Source organism: Salmo salar, chromosome ssa13 (genome assembly GCF_905237065.1).
Source record: "Salmo salar chromosome ssa13, Ssal_v3.1, whole genome shotgun sequence".
Taxonomy (NCBI): domain Eukaryota; kingdom Metazoa; phylum Chordata; class Actinopteri; order Salmoniformes; family Salmonidae; genus Salmo; species Salmo salar.
Genome location: NC_059454.1, coordinates 107,748,026 through 107,766,209, shown reverse-complemented (window position 1 = coordinate 107,766,209; position 18,184 = coordinate 107,748,026).

The following is an 18,184-nucleotide window of genomic DNA, read 5'->3' as shown; positions in this document are numbered from 1 at the left end:
GCCACGCCCCATACTAAGCCACGCCTCCACTCCAGGATGGAACAATTAAAGATTATTCTAAGAACCCCTGAACTAAACCCAAAGGTGCACATTTGAACCATTGACTGGTTCCTTGAGCATCTCCAGGGTTCACTCGAGTCACCACTAACTGATGTGTAGAGGAAAGGTCATTAATAATAACTCTTAACAACTCCCCCGCCAGCCTGGTAGCTCTCCAAAAGTAGAAGACAGGACACACCTCAGGATTGGACAGTAATATACTGATCTGTCTACAACTTTACTGTGTCTCACCAGGACAACGCACAAGAGGATGAATTGAGAAAATATTGTGTGCTCTCATTTCCGCACTACTGCCTTTCATTCGGATCCTGTGGAAGTGTGTGTGTGTGTGTGTGTGTGTGTGTGTGTGTGTGTGTGTGTGTGTGTGTGTGTGTGTGTGTGTGTGTGTGCCTGCGCCTGTGTGTGTACACACACAGCTGCAAGAGTTGTCCCTTTAATTGCATCAGATATGAACTCTATTCTCGTATTATACAATTACACTTTAATCACATGTATTAGTCTACAATAATTGCATTTAAAGAAACAATATGTATGACCAGAGCTCATAGGCCACCATTTGGGACACAGACTAGATGCAGACTAGATGCTAAACAAAACACAGGTCAGTAAATAAGGAAATAATTACCTGTTCTGGAGCCATTTGCAGCTGTTAGAGCTGTTAGAGCTGTTAGCTGTTGTGAGCTGTTGTTAGCTGCTGTGAGCTGTTGTGAGCTGTTGTTAGCTGTTGTTAGCTGTTGTTAGCAGTTGTTAACTGTTTTTAGCTGTTGTGAGCTGTTGTGAGCTGTTGTTAGCTGTCGTGAGCTGTCGTGAGCTGTCGTTAGATGTCGTGAGCTGTCGTTAGCAGTTGTGAGCAAGTTGTGAGCTGTTGTTAGCTGTTAGAGCTGTTGTTAGCTGTTGTTAGCTGTTAGAGCTGTTGTTAGCTGTTGTTAGCTGTTAGAGCTGTTGTTAGCTGTTGTTAGCTGACAGAGCTGTTGTTAGCTGTTGTTAGCTGTTGTTAGCTGTTAGAGCTGTTGTTAGCTGTTGTTAGCTGTTAGAGCTGTTGTTAGCTGTTGTTAGCTGTTAGAGCTGTTGTTAGCTGTTGTTAGCTGACAGAGCTGTTGTTAGCTGTTGTTAGCTGTTAGAGCTGTTGTTAGCTGTTAGAGCTGTTGTTAGCTGTTGTTAGCTGTTAGAGCTGTTAGAGCTATTGTTAGCTGTTGTTAGCTGACAGAGCTGTTGTTAGCTGTTGTTAGCAGTTGTGAGCTGTTGTTAGCTGTTGTGAGCAGTTGTGAGCTGTTGTGAGCTGTTGTTAGCTGTTGTTAGCTGACATAGCTGTTGTGAGCTGTTGTGAGCTGTTGTTAGCTGTTGTTAGCTGTTTTTAGCTGTTGTGAGCTGTTGTTAGCTGTTGTTAGCTGTTTTTAGCTGTTGTGAGCTGTTGTGAGCTGTTGTTAGCTGTCAGAGCTGTTGTGAGCTGTTGTGAGCTGTTGTTAGCTGTTGTTAGATGTTGTGAGCTGTTGTTAGCTGTCAGAGCTGTTGTTAGCTGTATAAGTGCAGTATAACTGCACTCGAACTGTACACTGCAGTTATTCTTCAATTACTGCGTCCAAAATACCAGTCGACTGCAGTTACTGCACTTTTACTGCAGTTCCAAAACTGCTATTTTTTTGTTGTAACGGTGTTGTTAGCTGCTGTTAGTCAGAGATGTTGTCAGCTTTTTTTTTAATAGTACAAACAGCTCTAAAGTAATGAAGGCAGGATGGTGATGGTTGGTTAAAGGAACTAGCGAACAGATGGGTGCCACACAGACCTCAATTGTAATCTGTAGTGGTGTTGATAGTCAGGACTTAAGATGGACATTATTGGACGAGTCAACAGTTATCAACAGGTATTGGGTCAAGTCATTTAGTCAGTTTTCTGCGAGGGTTTGATGATGATTTTACCACAGGTGTATGAAAGTCCCCTATCCTGTAACGGGTGTCGTAATGATTGGACCAAGGCGCAGCGGGTTGAGTGCTCATATTTACTTTTATTGAACACATAAAGAAAACGAACGACAAACAGTCTTGCAGGCCACACACACACACACACACACACACACACACACACACACACACACACACACACACACACACACACACACACACACACACACACACACACACACACACACACACACACACACACACACACACACACACACACACACACACACACACACAGCAATGCAAAAACAACTTCCCACAAAAGACAGGTGAAAAAAGGGCTACCTAAGTATGACTCCCAATCAGCAACAACGATGTACAGCTGTTCCTGATTGAGAGCCATACCAGGCCAACAAAGAAATACACAACATAGAAAAACCATAGAAATACAAAACATAGAACAATACCCCAAAAAAACCCGGAACACATAAAACAAACACCCCTCTTACATAAATACATATCCCAACAAACCCCGAACCACATAAAACAAACACCCCCTGCCACGTCCTGACCAAACTACAATAACAAATAATCCCTTTACTTGTCAGGACGTGACATATCCTAGGATGATAGGAGCTTTACTGTGTCACTCCCAATCTCACCTGTGTTCTTATGCATTGTCCTCACAGTGAATATGTATTCCATTTATAATGGTTCATAATACAAATATCAGTAGTAGCTACACTGCACCAGTCAGTTGGACAGCAGCACTATCCCTGGAATCACCAGTCCCTGATATCATCATACACACAGATAACAGTAATGAGGGCTTTGTGGCCTAAAAGGGACTTGAACATTAGACAAATGACTCAGTAATCTTACTGATTTGTCTGAGTAATGACATAACTGGCACTCTTCATTATTGGAACAGAGAGAGAGAGAGAGAGCGAGAGAGAGAGAGAGAGAGAGAGAGAGGTAATGTGGCTAATGCATTAATGTGGCTAATACCTTAACGTGACTAATGCTATTAAATTCACAGGGATTACTGAGGGTGGTTGGTGGCTCCATAGTCTACTATAGTGTTTCCCAACTCCAGTCCTCCAGTCCCCCACAACAGTACACCTTGTTATTGTAACCCTGGTCAAGCACACCTGATTCAACTTGTCAACTAATTATCAAGCCCACAATTAGTTAAATCAGGTGAGTTTTGCCTGGGGCCACAACAAAAATGTGGGTGCAGTTGGGGGGACTGGAAGACTGGAGTTGGGAAACACTGGTACGGTACCTAACCTTAACATAACCCTTTCTGGTGGGTGGAGACTTTAAAAAAAAAAGTATTTAACCAGGCAAGTCAGTTAAGAACAAATTCTTATTTTCAATGACGGCCTAGGAACAGTAGGTTAACTGCCTTGTTCAGGGGCTGAACGACAGATTTTTTACCTTGTCAGCTCAGGGATTCGATCTTGAAACTTTCCGGTTACTAGTCCAACAGCTCTAACCACTAGGCTACCCTTCCGCAAGTGGGGAGACTTAAAACTGTCCTACATAACTTCTATCAGCACGTCTCCATTGCCACTAGGGCGCTTAAACTCTACACCACTTTATTCTACCCACAGAAATGCATACAAGTACCTCCCTCGTCCTCCCTTTGGCAAATCTGACCACGACTCCAGGATGCCCGCAATACAAAAGTTCCAATGAAGCAGACGCAAGGTTGCAAGACTGTACAGACTAGGATATGTTGCGGGATTCATCCGATAGCATTGAGGAGTTTACCACAACAGTCACGGCCTTCATCAATAAGTACATAGACGATGTCGTCCCCACAGTGACTATAAGAACGTATCCAAACCAAAAACCATGGATTACAGGCAATATCCACGCTGGGCTAAAGGCTAGAGCTACCGCTTACAATGAACGGGACACGGACATGGACGCATACAAGAAATTCCGCTACGACCTCCGACGAGACATCAAACATGCAAAAGGTCAATATAGGAGGAAGGTGGAATCCCATTGCACCGGCTACGAAGCTCGTCGTATGTGTCAGGGCTTGCAGACGATAACGGATTACAAAGGGAAACCCAGCCGTGAGCTGCCCAGCGATGCAGAACTCCCAAACAAGCTAAACGTCTTTTATGCTGGCTTTGAGGAATATAACACTGTGCCTTGTGTGAAAGACCCTGTTTTTCCGGGATGATTGTGTGAGCTTTCTCTCCATGGCTGATGTGAGTAAAACCATGAAACAGGTTAACAATCACAAGGCCGCCGGGCCAGATGGAATACCAGGGAGCGTTATCAAAGCATGCGCAGACCAGCTGGCAAGTGTCTTCAGAGACATTTTCAATCTCTCCTTGTCCCAGTCTGTACTCCCAACATGTTTCAAGCTTTCAATGCTTTTGACACCTTCTAGAATCCATGCCCCCCCCCACCCCGATGAACTGAGGCTGTTCTGAGGGCAAAAAAAACAAGGGGGTGCAACTCAATATTAGGAAGATGTTCTTAATATTTTGTACACTCAGTGTATAGCTACTGTAGGTTTCCATTCAATTGGCGAAAGATTTCCATGCAAATATTACAAAATCTGAGATTAGTTTCCATCAAATTGCAGATGAAAGGACGTGTGTGTGATGACATACAGTAGTACACATAAAAATAAAATAAACTTTCGCGGTTAAATTGTCATGTTCTGAATAAATGGGTTTCCAATGCATTTTCATTTCTACTAATGGTTTTGTCACAAAAACAAATGTTGGGATAGCCTAGCTACATTATGAGATTATTATGGACAAAAGAGCGAGATCATTTTTGTTTGTCAAACGGCAGCCAAGCATCGACGATCATGTCACCAGAAATAAGACCCTCGATATTTATTGGAAAGGAGAGTCAAGATCACCATTTCACTTTCACCACCCTGTGAAGATTGCCATAATTTATTTAATCTGTAGCCTAATAAACTGCATGCTTTCCCGAGTTGTAGTGGGAGGACCACACAGCGTATCATTGTGTGGCTTCGAAATGATGGTTTTTCTATCAATATCTGCTTATAAATGCATTTCCACTTCCTATTCTCGCATAAAACATTAGACAGAAAAAAAAGATCCCACCTGGTGTAGGGGATTTTTGGTTTTATCGACATTTGTAAAGTTTACCAACGAGTGCGCTGAGAGTCGGGAAGCAAGTACAGGGAGTGACAGGGAGTGACAGATACAGGGACGGTAATCAAGGAGGTGATGGAGTCCAGGTGAGTGTCATGAGGAGCAGGTGGGCGAGACGATGGTGACAGGTGTGCAGGATAATCAGCAGCCTGATGACCTAGAGGCCGGAGAGTTTAAGTCATAGTCGTGATTTAAAAAAAGGTTAGACGGAAACCTGGTTCATGTCAACTTTGGCTTCTTCATGAGGTATGTCTGGCTTCCTCATACAACAGATCTGGCTTCTTCATACAACAGATCTGACTTCTTCATACAACAGATCTGGCTTCTTCATACAACAGATCTGACTTATTCATAGAACAGATCTGGCTTCTTCATACAACAGATCTGACTTATTCATAGAACAGATCTGGCTTCTTCTCACAACAGATCTGACTTCTTCGTACAGCAGATCTGGCTTCTTCATAAGGTATATCTGGCTTCTTCATACAGCAGATCTGGCTTCTTCATAGAGCAGATCTGGCTTCTTCATAGAGCAGATCTGGCTTCTTCATACAACAGATCTGGCTTCTTCGTACAATAGATCTGGATTCTTCATAAGGTATATCTGGCTTCTTCATACAACAGATCTGGCTTCTTCATACAACAGATCTGGCTTCTTCATACAACAGATCTGGCTTCTTCATACAGCAGATCTGGCTTCTTCATAGAACAGATCTGGCTTCTTCATAAGGTATATCTGACTTCTTCATACAACAGATCTGGCTTCTTCATACAACAGATCTGGCTTCTTCATACAACAGATCTGGCTTCTTCATACAACAGATCTGGCTTCTTTATAAGGTTTGTCTGGCTTCTCCATAGAGCAGATCTGGAATCTTCATAAGGTTTTTCTTGCTTCTTCATACAACAGATCTGGCTTCTTCATATGGTTTATCTGGCTTCATAGATCATGTCCATTCTGTGATCTCCCCCAGCTGTTTACCTGTATAGTAATTCACCTGAACAAATCCCAATCTACAGAGGTTAGTTGTTAGGGGCAACAACCCCTAGTGGGTGGAGCCAGGCTGCTATGTTTCCAGAAGCACGTTTGTGCGCGTGTATGTGAGTGTAGGCCTTCGTAATGATTTTCACGGCGGTGGTATAGTTGGCTCTCATTTGAACACGTGCCAGCAGCTAAACCTCATCTGAAACCATTCTGGATGGAATATAACTCCTCCAGGTGTAAAATTGATTATTTTGATCAAATCCCATTTTTATTTATATCGCCATATGTTGAGTCAGACCAGATCTTTCTCATCTCATCTCACTTCTGCTTACCGTTAGTACTTTACAAAACAGTCCTTCTGAAATTGACATAATTTAAGTACCAAATCTATTTGGGTCAATATTTTGGTTTGGCTGGCCTGTGTCTGTTCCACCCGGATTGGACTAGCCTGTGTTTGTTCCACCCTGATTGGGCTGGCCTGTGTCTGTTCCACCCTGATTGGACTAGCCTGTGTCTGTTCCACCCTGATTGGGCTAGCCTGTGTCTGTTCCACCCTGATTGGGCTAGCCTGTGTCTGTTCCACCCTGATTGGGCTGGCCTGTGTCTGTTCCACCCTGATTGGACTAGCCTGTGTCTGTTCCACCCTGATTGGGCTAGCCTGTGTCTGTTCCACCCTGATTGGACTAGCCTGTGTCTGTTCCACCCTGATTGGGCTAGCCTGTGTCTGTTCCACCCTTATTGGGCTAGCCTGTGTCTGTGCCAGACAAGGCTGACAGCAGCTGGGGATTCCTTGCATCTGTCAGCAGGCCGGGGCCACCAGGCCGGGGCCACCAGGCTAGGCAACTCAGGGCCTGGGTGACAAGCACCACAGGTAGAGGGACAGATGGAATGAAAGAGAACCTACACACACAGCCATGTAGAATACTAATGAGACATACAACTAATATTAAAACAACATTTTTAGACACAACACTTAATTAAAATGTGTAAAAGTACGCAGAGATCAAAATCAAAATATTCCCCTAATTTAAGAAATAATTACATATCAAAGATATAATCTATTTAAATAATGATAAACTAAGTAAAATGCCCTCACACACACACACACACACACACACGTCCTCACACACGCATACTGACACACACACACACACTTTTACACACATACAAACACTCTCTCTTGAGACAGTGCTAAGTTTTCCAAAGGTAGAAATTAGCAGTGCGATGAAGAGTACGATAATGGGTAGCTTTTCTCTTTTCACATGTCAAAAGCATTTTAACTGAATGATTAATCTGGGTCTCCATGGTCAGCCCTGCGGTCAGGCTCCGGGCCTCGCCCCTGCCAATGCACCTGCCACTCTCTGCCCCGGCCCCCGTCTGGCCCCAGCGCAGTACGGAGAGAGAGAGAGGACGCCTCAACTCTTGGGTCCAGCTGTTCCACTAGCTATAAGGAAGGAAAGCCAGCTCTGTGCTGCGGAGGAGTCTCTGCGTCCTCAACGGCACCCTGTTCACTACATAGGTCACTATTTCTGGACCAGATCCTGGTGCAATATGTAGGGACCAACGCTTATCCACTAACCTTAATTAAGTAGAGGGAGAGAGAGAGAGAGAGAGAGAGAGAGAGAGAGAGAGAGAGAGAGAGAGAGAGAGAGATGCTGTCTTCTCTGTGTCGAACTAGAGCTGCCTCTCATCCTGCGACCCATGTTCTTGACGTGTTGACCATGGACCTGGCTGCATCCCCTGTGGGCCCCGGTCTAAAGTAGTGCACTATATATAGGGTTCCATAGGGCTCTGGTCTAAAGTAGTGCACTATATATAGGGTTCTATAGGTCTCTGGTCTAAAGTAGTGCACTATATAGGGAATAGGGTTCTATAGGTCTCTGGTCTAAAGTAGTGCACTATATATAGGGAATAGGGTTCCATAGGGCTCTGGTCTAAAGTAGTGCACTATATAGGGAATAGGGTTCTATAGGTCTCTGGTCTAAAGTAGTGCACTATATATAGGGAGTAGGGTTCCATAGGGCTCTGGTCTAAAGTAGTGCACTATATATAGGGAATAGGGTTCAATAGGGCTCTGGTCTAAAGTAGTGTACTATATATAGGGAATAGGGTTCCATAGGGCTCTGGTCTAAAGTAGTGCACTATATAGGGAATAGGGTTCCATAGGTCTCTGGTCTAAAGTAGTGCACTATATTTAGGGAATAGGGTTCTATAGGGCTCTGGTCTAAAGTAGTGCACTATATAGGGAATAGGGTTCTATAGGGCTCTGGTCTAAAGTAGTGCACTATATATAGGGAATAGGGTTCCATAGGGCTCTGGTCTAAAGTAGTGCACTATATAGGGAATAGGGTTCCATAGGGCTCTGGTCTAAAGTAGTGCACTATATAGGGAATAGGGTTCCATGGGGGGTTTAATTTGGGACGCGGACCATTGATTAGAGTCAGGAGTAGTGTCAGTGTCCCCCCCTGTCGGTCAGGACTACATGCTACAAGCTGTACACTCACCTGCCATCTCCTCTCCTCTCCTCTCCTCTCCTCTCCTCTCCTCTCCTCTCCCTCTCCTCTCCTCTCCTCTCCTCTCCTCTCCTCTCCTCTCCTCTCCTCTCCTGTACTTCCCTCTCCCCTCCTGTACTCCCCTCTCAATTCCTGTCCTCTCCTCTCCACTCCTGTCACCTCCCCTCTCCAGTCTTCTCCTTTCCTCTCCTGTCCTGTCCTCTCCTCTCCCCTCTCCTGTCCTCTCCTCTCCTGTCCTCTCCTCTCCCCTTCTGTACTCCCCTCTTCTGTCCTCTCCTCTCCTCTCCTGTACTCCCCTCTTCTGTCCTCTCCTCTCCTCTCCTGTACTCCCCTCTTCTGTCCTCTCCTCTCCCCTCCTGTACTCCCCTCTCCTGTCCTTTTCTATCCTGTCCTCTCCTGTCCTATCCTCTCCTTTCCTCTTCTCTCCTGGGCTCTCGTTTCATGTCCTGTTCTCTCCTATACTGTTGTCTCCTGTCCTCTCATCTCCTGTCCTGTCCTCTCCTGTTGTCTCCTGTCCTCTACAGCTGCATGCATGAGCACACACACACAAATGCATAAAGCAAGGGCACACACAAATATAAAATAAACAAACACCCACACAAATATTTACATTAATTTCATACAGACACACTCTCACACACACACACACCTACCTTCATGAAAATATTCCTCTTCAAAGTGCAGTCTTTTTGCTATTCATCCATGGAACTGGTGCTGCCCAACAGAACAGAGCCAGAAATATCTGCTCCCCAACAGAACAGAGCCAGAAATATCTGCTCCCCAACAGAACAGAGCCAGAAATATCTGCTCCCCAACAGAACAGAGCCAGAAAGATCTGCTCCCCAGCAGAACAGAGCCAGAAAGATCTGCTCCCCAGCAGAACAGAGCCAGAAAGATCCGCTGCCCAGCAGAACCCAGCCAGACCTTCAGCTGTGAGGGACAGTGTGGTAGGTGGTGTCCAGCCAGACCTTCAGCTGTGAGGGACAGTGTGGTAGGTGGTAGGTGGTGTCCAGCCAGGCCTTCAGCTGTGAGGGACAGTGTGGTAGGTGGTAGGTGGTGCCCAGCCAGACCTTCAGCTGTGAGGGACAGTGTGGTAGGTGGTAGGTGGTGCCCAGCCAGACCTTCAGCTGTGAGGGACAGTGTGGTAGGTGGTAGGTGGTGTCCAGCCAGACCTTCAGCTGTGAGGGACAGTGTGGTAGGTGGTAGGTGGTGCCCAGCCAGACCTTCAGCTGTGAGGGACAGTGTGGTAGGTGGTAGGTGGTGCCCAGCCAGACCTTCAGCTGTGAGGGACAGTGTGGTAGGTGGTAGGTGGTGCCCAGCCAGACCTTCAGCTGTGAGGGACAGTGTGGTAGGTGGTAGGTGGTGTCCAGCCAGACCTTCAGCTGTGAGGGACAGTGTGGTAGGTGGTAGGTGGTAGGTGGTAGGTGGTAGGTGGTGCCCAGCCAGACATTTGGAGCCTGACAGGAGAAAGAGACAGAAGCATGTGTCTTAGGCCCACACACACACACACACACGCACGCACACGCACGCACGCACACGCACACGCACACGCACACACACGACGGGCTCAGGCTGGCTCACTCTGAGTCAGCAGCTGGATAGGGACCCTCTGGGACCAGTTTGTCCTGTCTGTCCTGTTTGTCCTGTTTGTCCTGTTTGTCCTGTCTGTCCTGTCTGTCCTGTGTGTCTGTAACACACAACCAAGAGCCCAAACAAATGGTAGTGTGAGGGTTCCTACCTGGTAGAGTGAGGGTTGCTACCTGGTAGAGTGAGGGTTACTACCTGGTAGCGTGAGGGTTCCTACCAGGTAGAGTGAGGGTTACTACCTGGTAGAGTGAGGGTTCCTACCAGGTAGAGTGAGGGTTCCTACCTGGTAGAGTGAGGGTTCCTACCTGGTAGAGTGAGGGTTACTACCTGGTAGCGTGAGGGTTACTACCTGGTAGAGTGAGGGTTCCTACCAGGTAGAGTGAGGGTTACTACCTGGTAGAGTGAGGGTTCCTATCAGGTAGAGTGAGGGTTCCTATCAGGTAGAGTGAGGGTTCCTACCTGGTAGCGTGAGGGTTCCCGCCTGGTAGAGTGAGGGTTCCTACCTGGTAGAGTGAGGGTTCCCGCCTGGTAGTGTGAGGGTTCCTACCTACCTGGTAGAGTGAGGGTTCCTACCTACCTGGTAGAGTGAGGGTTACTACCTGGTAGAGTGAGGGTTCCTATCAGGTAGAGTGAGGGTTCCTACCAGGTAGAGTGAGGGTTCCTATCAGGTAGAGTGAGGGTTCCTACCTGGTAGAGTGAGGGTTCCTATCAGGTAGAGTGAGGGTTCCTACATGGTAGAGTGAGGGTTCCTACCTGGTACAGTGAGGGTTCCCGCCTGGTAGTGTGAGGGTTCCTACCTACCTGGTAGAGTGAGGGTTCCTACCTGGTAGTGTGAGGGTTCCTACCAGGTAGTGTGAGGGTTCCTACCAGGTAGAGTGAGGGTTCCTACTCGGTAGAGTGAGGGATCCTACCTGGTAGTGTGAGGGTTCCTACCTGGTAGTGTGAGGGTTCCTACCAGGTTGTGTGAGGGTTCCTACCTACCTGGTAGCATGAGGTTTCCTACCAGGTAGTGTGAGGGTTCCTACCTGGTAGAATGAGGGTTACTTCCTGGTAGAGTGAGGGTTCCTACCTGGTACCGTGAGGGTTCCTACCTACCTGGTAGCGTGAGGGTTCCTACCTACCTGGTAGCGTGAGGGTTCCTACCTGGTAGTGTGAGTGTTCCTACCTACCTGGTATCGTGAGGGTTCCTACCTACCTGGTAGCGTGAGGGTTCCTACCTACCTGGTAGCGTGAGGGTTACTTCCTGGTAGAGTGAGGGTTCCTACCTGGTACCGTGAGGGTTCCTACCTGGTAGCGTGAGGGTTCCTGCCTACCTGGTAGCGTGAGGCTTCCTACCTGCGCCTTGCCGACACACATACCATTGCTTGCACCACACACGGGCGGGCACGCAGGTGGGGCAGTGGCTGGGGCATAGAGCAAGGCCACGCCTGTGGCCAGTTCACTAAAGCTCCTCACCTTAATCGTCTGTAGAGCAGTAGCCCGCTCCATATATCCTTCTACCTTGCTGAATATCTTCCTCAATCAGGAGGAGCATTCTCCCACAGGGACAATGCATTCACTAAAGAATGAGAGAGAGAGAGAGAGAGAGAGAGAGAGAGAGAGAGAGAGAGAGAGAGAGAGAGAGAGAGAGAGAGAGAGAGAGAGAGAGAGAGAGAGAGAGAGAGAGAGAGAGAGAGAGAGAGAGAGAGAGAGAGAGAGAGAGAGAGAGAGAGAGAGAGAGAGAGAGAGAGAGAGAATATATAAACTTCTTAGTCAATTAACCAGTGCAGAAATGAAACCCTGTGTTTAACCACACCCATGAGTGAGTCCAGAACAATTAAATTAAACCCTCAAGTGCCTCTGTAGTCATGCGGAACTATACCCCTAGATTGACCTCGGTCTGAGAACTTCAACGTTCCAGGTGTTAGAACACGGAACACCTTCTCAGCACAGGTACTTCCTGTCTGGGAATGATGCTCGGATCAGAGGGTGAGAGTTCTCGTCTTACCAGTGATGTCATGGTTGCTTATGTAGGTGAAGCGTCTTTACTAAGTCTGCAGATGGTCAGCACCCAGCATTAGTTAGACAGGAGGAAGAAAATGTGTAGAGAAATACACAACGGTTTGGATGTGTGTGAAGAAGACAAATTCAAAATTTTCTAATAAAAAAAGAATAATGATATATATATATATATCCTCTCTCTTGCTCACGTGTTTAGCTCGAGGTGGCGTAGTGAGCACTCTGAATCACTGGCGGCAAAATTATTCCTATCTCACGCATTTCTTACACAGGGTCATTGCATCATTTTGTAATCAACTAAATTAAGGTATGGCAAAATGCATTTTGTGCTTGTGAGCATTTGTGTCGAGTTCAACGCCTTCATAACAGCGATAACTCCAACAGCAAGCAGCACTTAATGAATTTAAAACTGCTTCAGATTTCCATCTAAGTCAGTGAAGCCTTAGAACCTATGGGAAACAGGCACCATTTGGCATTTATGTAAATGAGAGAAACAAGATGGCCGCCTGCCAAATCCTGTCAGTAAACAAAGCTTGTTTGACTGCTATGGAGAAGAAAAAAATATTAAGGGAGTCTAATCAAGATGTGTGTTCACGGTAGATGTATTCGATATGAGCAGTCCACCTTAAACCAAGTGGCTCTGACCATATAAAATATTCATTAACTTGTGATCCAGTAAGTCTGTTGGGCTTGCGTCTAAAATGGCACCCTATTCCCTATATAATGCACTACCCATAGGGCTCTGGTCAAAAGTAGTGCACTACCCATAGGGCTCTGGTCAAAAGTAGTGCGCTACCCATAGGGCTCTGGTCAAAGTAGTGCACTACCCATAGGGCTCTGGTCAAAAGTAGTGCACTACCCATAGGGCTCTGGTCAAAAGTACTGAAGTGCACTATACAGGGAATAGGGTGCTATTTGGGATGTGCATTCTGTTGGTCTGCATCCTAATCCTCTGCATTGTTGCCTGGCCTCTTCTATAGGGACCCTGGGTAGCCATGGCAGCCACACGTCCAATGCCAACCAAACACACTAATTAGCATGGTTTGGATATTGGATGATGTCAGGGTTAGAAAACACCTAGTTTGAATTGATAAAATTAACTCATTCACTGTGGATGCTAATGATCATAGCTTTTCACCTGGATTCACCTGGTCAGTCAATGTCATTGAAAGAGCAGGTGTTGTTTAATGCTTTGTACACTCAATGTATATATCGCTTTAACACCGTTACTATTGTCATATAATGCAGCCTTTCAGGCCAGTGCAGGGTCCAATAATTTCAGAAACGGAATATTTTAACAAGGAATGTATTTTTTTATGCCACTGTAATAACTGGACAGGATTTATCAGCTTTGAAAAGTATTTTTGACTCCTCCAACGGCTGTGTTGTAAATATATAACTTTTCTAAATTTGTCATCAATGCCTTTATTTGACTTGTCACTTGATATCGCTCCAACATGATGGTCAGTACCAGTGGGGTTTCATTACCGTCCACAGTGGGGTTTCATTACCGTCCACAGTGGGGTTTCATTACCGTCCACAGTGGGGTTTCATTACCGTCCACAGTGGGGTTTCATTACCGTCCACAGGGGAGTTTCATTACCGTCCACAGTGGGGTTTCATTACCGTCCAGTGGGGTTTCATTACCGTCCACAGTGGGGTTTCATTACCGTTCACAGTGGGGTTTCATTACCGTCCACAGTGGGGTTTCATTACCGTCCACAGTGGGGTTTCATTACCGTCCACAGTGGGGTTTCATTACCGTCCACAGTGGGGTTTCATTACCGTCCACAGTGGGGTTTCATTACCGTCCACAGTGGGGTTTCATTACCGTCCACAGTGGAGTTTCATTACCGTCCACAGTGGGGTTTCATTACCGTCCACAGTGGGGTTTCATTACCGTCCACAGGGGAGTTTCATTACCGTCCACAGTGGGGTTTCATTACCGTCCAGTGGAGTTTCATTACCGTTCAGTGGGGTTTCATTACCGTCCACAGTGGGGTTTCATTACCGTCCACAGTGGAGTTTCATTACCGTCCACAGTGGGGTTTCATTACCGTCCACAGTGGGGTTTCATTACCGTCCACAGTGGGATTTCATTACCGTCCACAGTGGGGTTTCATTACCGTCCACAGTGGGGTTTCATTACCGTCCACAGTGGGGTTTCATTACCGTCCACAGTGGGGTTTCATTACCCTCCACAGTGGGGTTTCATTACCCTCCACAGTGGGGTTTCATTACCGTCCACAGTGGGGTTTCATTACCGTCCACAGTGGGGTTTCATTACCGTCCACAGTGGGGTGTCATTACCGTCCACAGTGGGGTTTCATTACCGTCCACAGTGGGGTGTCATTACCGTCCACAGTGGGGTGTCATTACCGTCCACAGTGGGATTATTGATGTCACTTTATTGATGTCACTTGTTAAATCCACTTCAATCAGTGTAGACGAAGGGGAGGAATCAGATTAAAGAAGGATTTGTAGAGTCCATGCCCCGAGGAATTGAGCCTGTTCTGAGGGGGAGACGGTGCAACTCAATATCAGGAAGGAGAAAGAAGAACTCCCCTTCCCCATGTTCCTAATGTTTGGTATACCCAGTGTATATTGTCCTCAATTACACCAATTCATCTTACACGTGTAATGAATATTTTCTTATTTTTTTTTGCTGAAAGTACCAAACACTTATCTTCCTCCTTAAGATGAAGCGACCCTTCTAATATAATGCATTATTAAACCCTCTACTGTTTTACATTTACCAGGAAACCTCACTTTAGCTCTGACAAGCATCCCAAATGGCACCCTATCACCTAGTTAGTGCACTACTTTTTAACCAGGGCCCGTAGGGAATCCCGTAGTACTCTGGTCCAAAAAGTAGAGTACTAAATAGGAGCTAGGCTGCCATTTGGGACACGTTCCTCCGGTGTAATTAATGGAGTGGCCGTTCTGCCTCCCTACGTCAGGCTCTGGTCATTTATCAGGACGGCACTAATGAACACTTACAGGGGACTTCTTCTCTCTGTGGTTAGATAGAAAGAGTGTTTCCTGCTGGTTGGTTAACATTATAACCTTTCTACTGTCATTATAGCTGCGTTAAAGTTGGACTGTAATGTAGTACTCAACACTCTGGAGTATAAGCTCACTTACACATCCGTCGGCTGTTATTCTGCGCTCTAACATCAGCCACTCAAAGCAGGACATGCAACACTATAATAATGAGCTAATATTCTCTTTAATCTTTTTTTTAATTGTTCTGTTTACTCTTCCCAGCAAGCACATAATGTTCTGAGAACCATATTTCTTCTTAGAGCTTGGTGAGAGTGTGGTTGTCCTATGGTTTTAAAAAATATATATATTAAAAAAATGTATTTAACTAGATTATTTTGCATACAACCTTCCCATAAAAATAGCCATCATTGTAAATAAGAGTTTGTTCTTAACTGACTTGCATAGTTAAATAAAGGCCATTTTTATTTAAATATAGATTCATTAAGAAAATGTAATTTAAAAAAAAAAACGTTCTGGGAATGTTTGCAGGATACCACGCTAGCAAATAACGTTCTGAGAACCATACAGTGTGTTTTTTTAGATGGGAATTTCAGTAGTTCAGCGTAACGTTTTCTACAGGTTTCCTCATGGTTCTATTTAAAGTCATGTTCTCAGAACATTATTTAAAACCTACCAAGGAAGACTTTCAGGGAACCATAGTAAAACAGTTCTCAGAACGAATGGATGGATTTGTTTAGTAATCTCATCAGAAGAGCCAATTAACTCGTATTTATAAAATGCAAGTAAGGAAAGTAGAACAGAACAAGGTAAAAGCTTTGGCATCACGAATAGCCAGCCGTTTGATTTCAATGTAGCGTCTCTATATTTTATCTGTCCCTCTATCCCTCCTTCCCTCTATCCCTCTATCCCTCCTTCCCTCTATCCATCTATCCCTCCTTCCCTCCATCCCTCTATCCCTCTATCCATCTATCCCTCCTTCCCTCCTTCCCTCTATCCATCTATCCCTCCTTCCCTCCATCCCTCTATCCCTCTATCCCTCTATCCCTCTATCCCTCCTTCCCTCTATCCATCTATCCCTCCATCCCTCTATCCCTCTATCCATCTATCCCTCCTTCCCTCTATCCCTCTATCCCTCTATCCCTCTATCCCTCCTTCCCTCCATCCCTCTATCCCTCTATCCCTCTATCCCTCCTTCCCTCCTTCCCTCCTTCCCTCTATCCATCTATCCCTCCTTCCCTCCATCCCTCTATCCCTCTATCCCTCTATCCATCTATCCCTCCTTCCCTCCATCCCTCTATCCCTCTATCCCTCTATCCCTCTATCCCTCCTTCCCTCCATCCCTCTATCCCTCCTTCCCTCTATCCATCTATCCCTCCTTCCCTCTATCCATCTATCCCTCCTTCCCTCCATCCCTCTATCCCTCCTTCCCTCCTTCCCTCCTTCCCTCTATCCATCTATCCCTCCTTCCTTCCATCCCTTTATCCATCTATCCCTCCGTCTCTCCATCCTTCCAGCCCTCTATCCATCTATCCCTCCATCTCGCCATCCTTTCAGCCCTCTATCCCTCCTTCCCTCCATCTCTCTATCATCTATCCCTCCATCTCTCCATCTTTCCAGCCCTCTATCCATCTATCCCTACATCTCGCCATCCTTTCAGCCCTCTATCCCTCCTTCCCTCCATCTCTCTATCCATCTATCCCTCCATCTCTCCATCTTTCCAGCCCTCTATCCATCTATCCCTCCATCTCGCCATCCTTCCAGCCCTCTATCCCTCTATCCCTCCTTCCCTCCATCCATCTATCTCTCCATCCTTCCATCCCTCTATCCCTCCATCTCTCCATCCTTCCATCCATCTATCCCTCCTTCCCTCTATCCATCTATCCCTCCTTCCCTCCATCCCTCTATCCCTCCTTCCCTCCTTCCCTCCTTCCCTCTATCCATCTATCCCTCCTTCCTTCCATCCCTTTATCCATCTATCCCTCCGTCTCTCCATCCTTCCAGCCCTCTATCCATCTATCCCTCCATCTCGCCATCCTTTCAGCCCTCTATCCCTCCTTCCCTCCATCTCTCTATCATCTATCCCTCCATCTCTCCATCTTTCCAGCCCTCTATCCATCTATCCCTCCATCTCGCCATCCTTTCAGCCCTCTATCCCTCCTTCCCTCCATCTCTCTATCCATCTATCCCTCCATCTCTCCATCTTTCCAGCCCTCTATCCATCTATCCCTCCATCTCGCCATCCTTCCAGCCCTCTATCCCTCTATCCCTCCTTCCCTCCATCCATCTATCTCTCCATCCTTCCATCCCTCTATCCCTCCATCTCTCCATCCTTCCAGCCCTCTATCCCTCCATCTCTCCATCCTTCCAGCCCTCTATCCTTCTAGCCCTCCACCCCTTCATCCCACAACAGCCTCCTGAAGAGTGTTAAAAATGTACAGCACCCAGAAGGAAGTGATAGTACCTTTTTTGGGGGGGTAAACAATAATAAACAGATTATTAGAAAATTCTCAAAATTAACTCAGGCAAGGCCCAGAGCCCCACAGTGATGCTACTGCAGTACAGAGTATATGGCCCAGAGCCCCACAGTACTGCTACTGCAGAACAGAGTATATGGCCCAGAGCCCCACAGTGATGCTACTGCAGTACAGAGTATATGGCCCAGAGCCCCACAGTACTGCTACTGCAGAACAGAGTATATGGCCCAGAGCCCCACAGTACTGCTACTGCAGAACAGAGTATATGGCCCAGAGCACCACAATGATGCTACTGTAGTACAGAGTATATGGCCCAGAGCCCCACAGTGATGCTACTGTAGTACAGAGTATATGGCCCAGAGCCTCACAGTACTGCTACTGTAGTACAGAGTATATGGCCCAGAGCCCTACAGTACTGCTACTGTAGTACAGAGTATATGGCCCAGAGCCCCACAGTACTGCTACTGTAGTACAGAGTATATGGCCCAGAGCCCCACAGTGATGC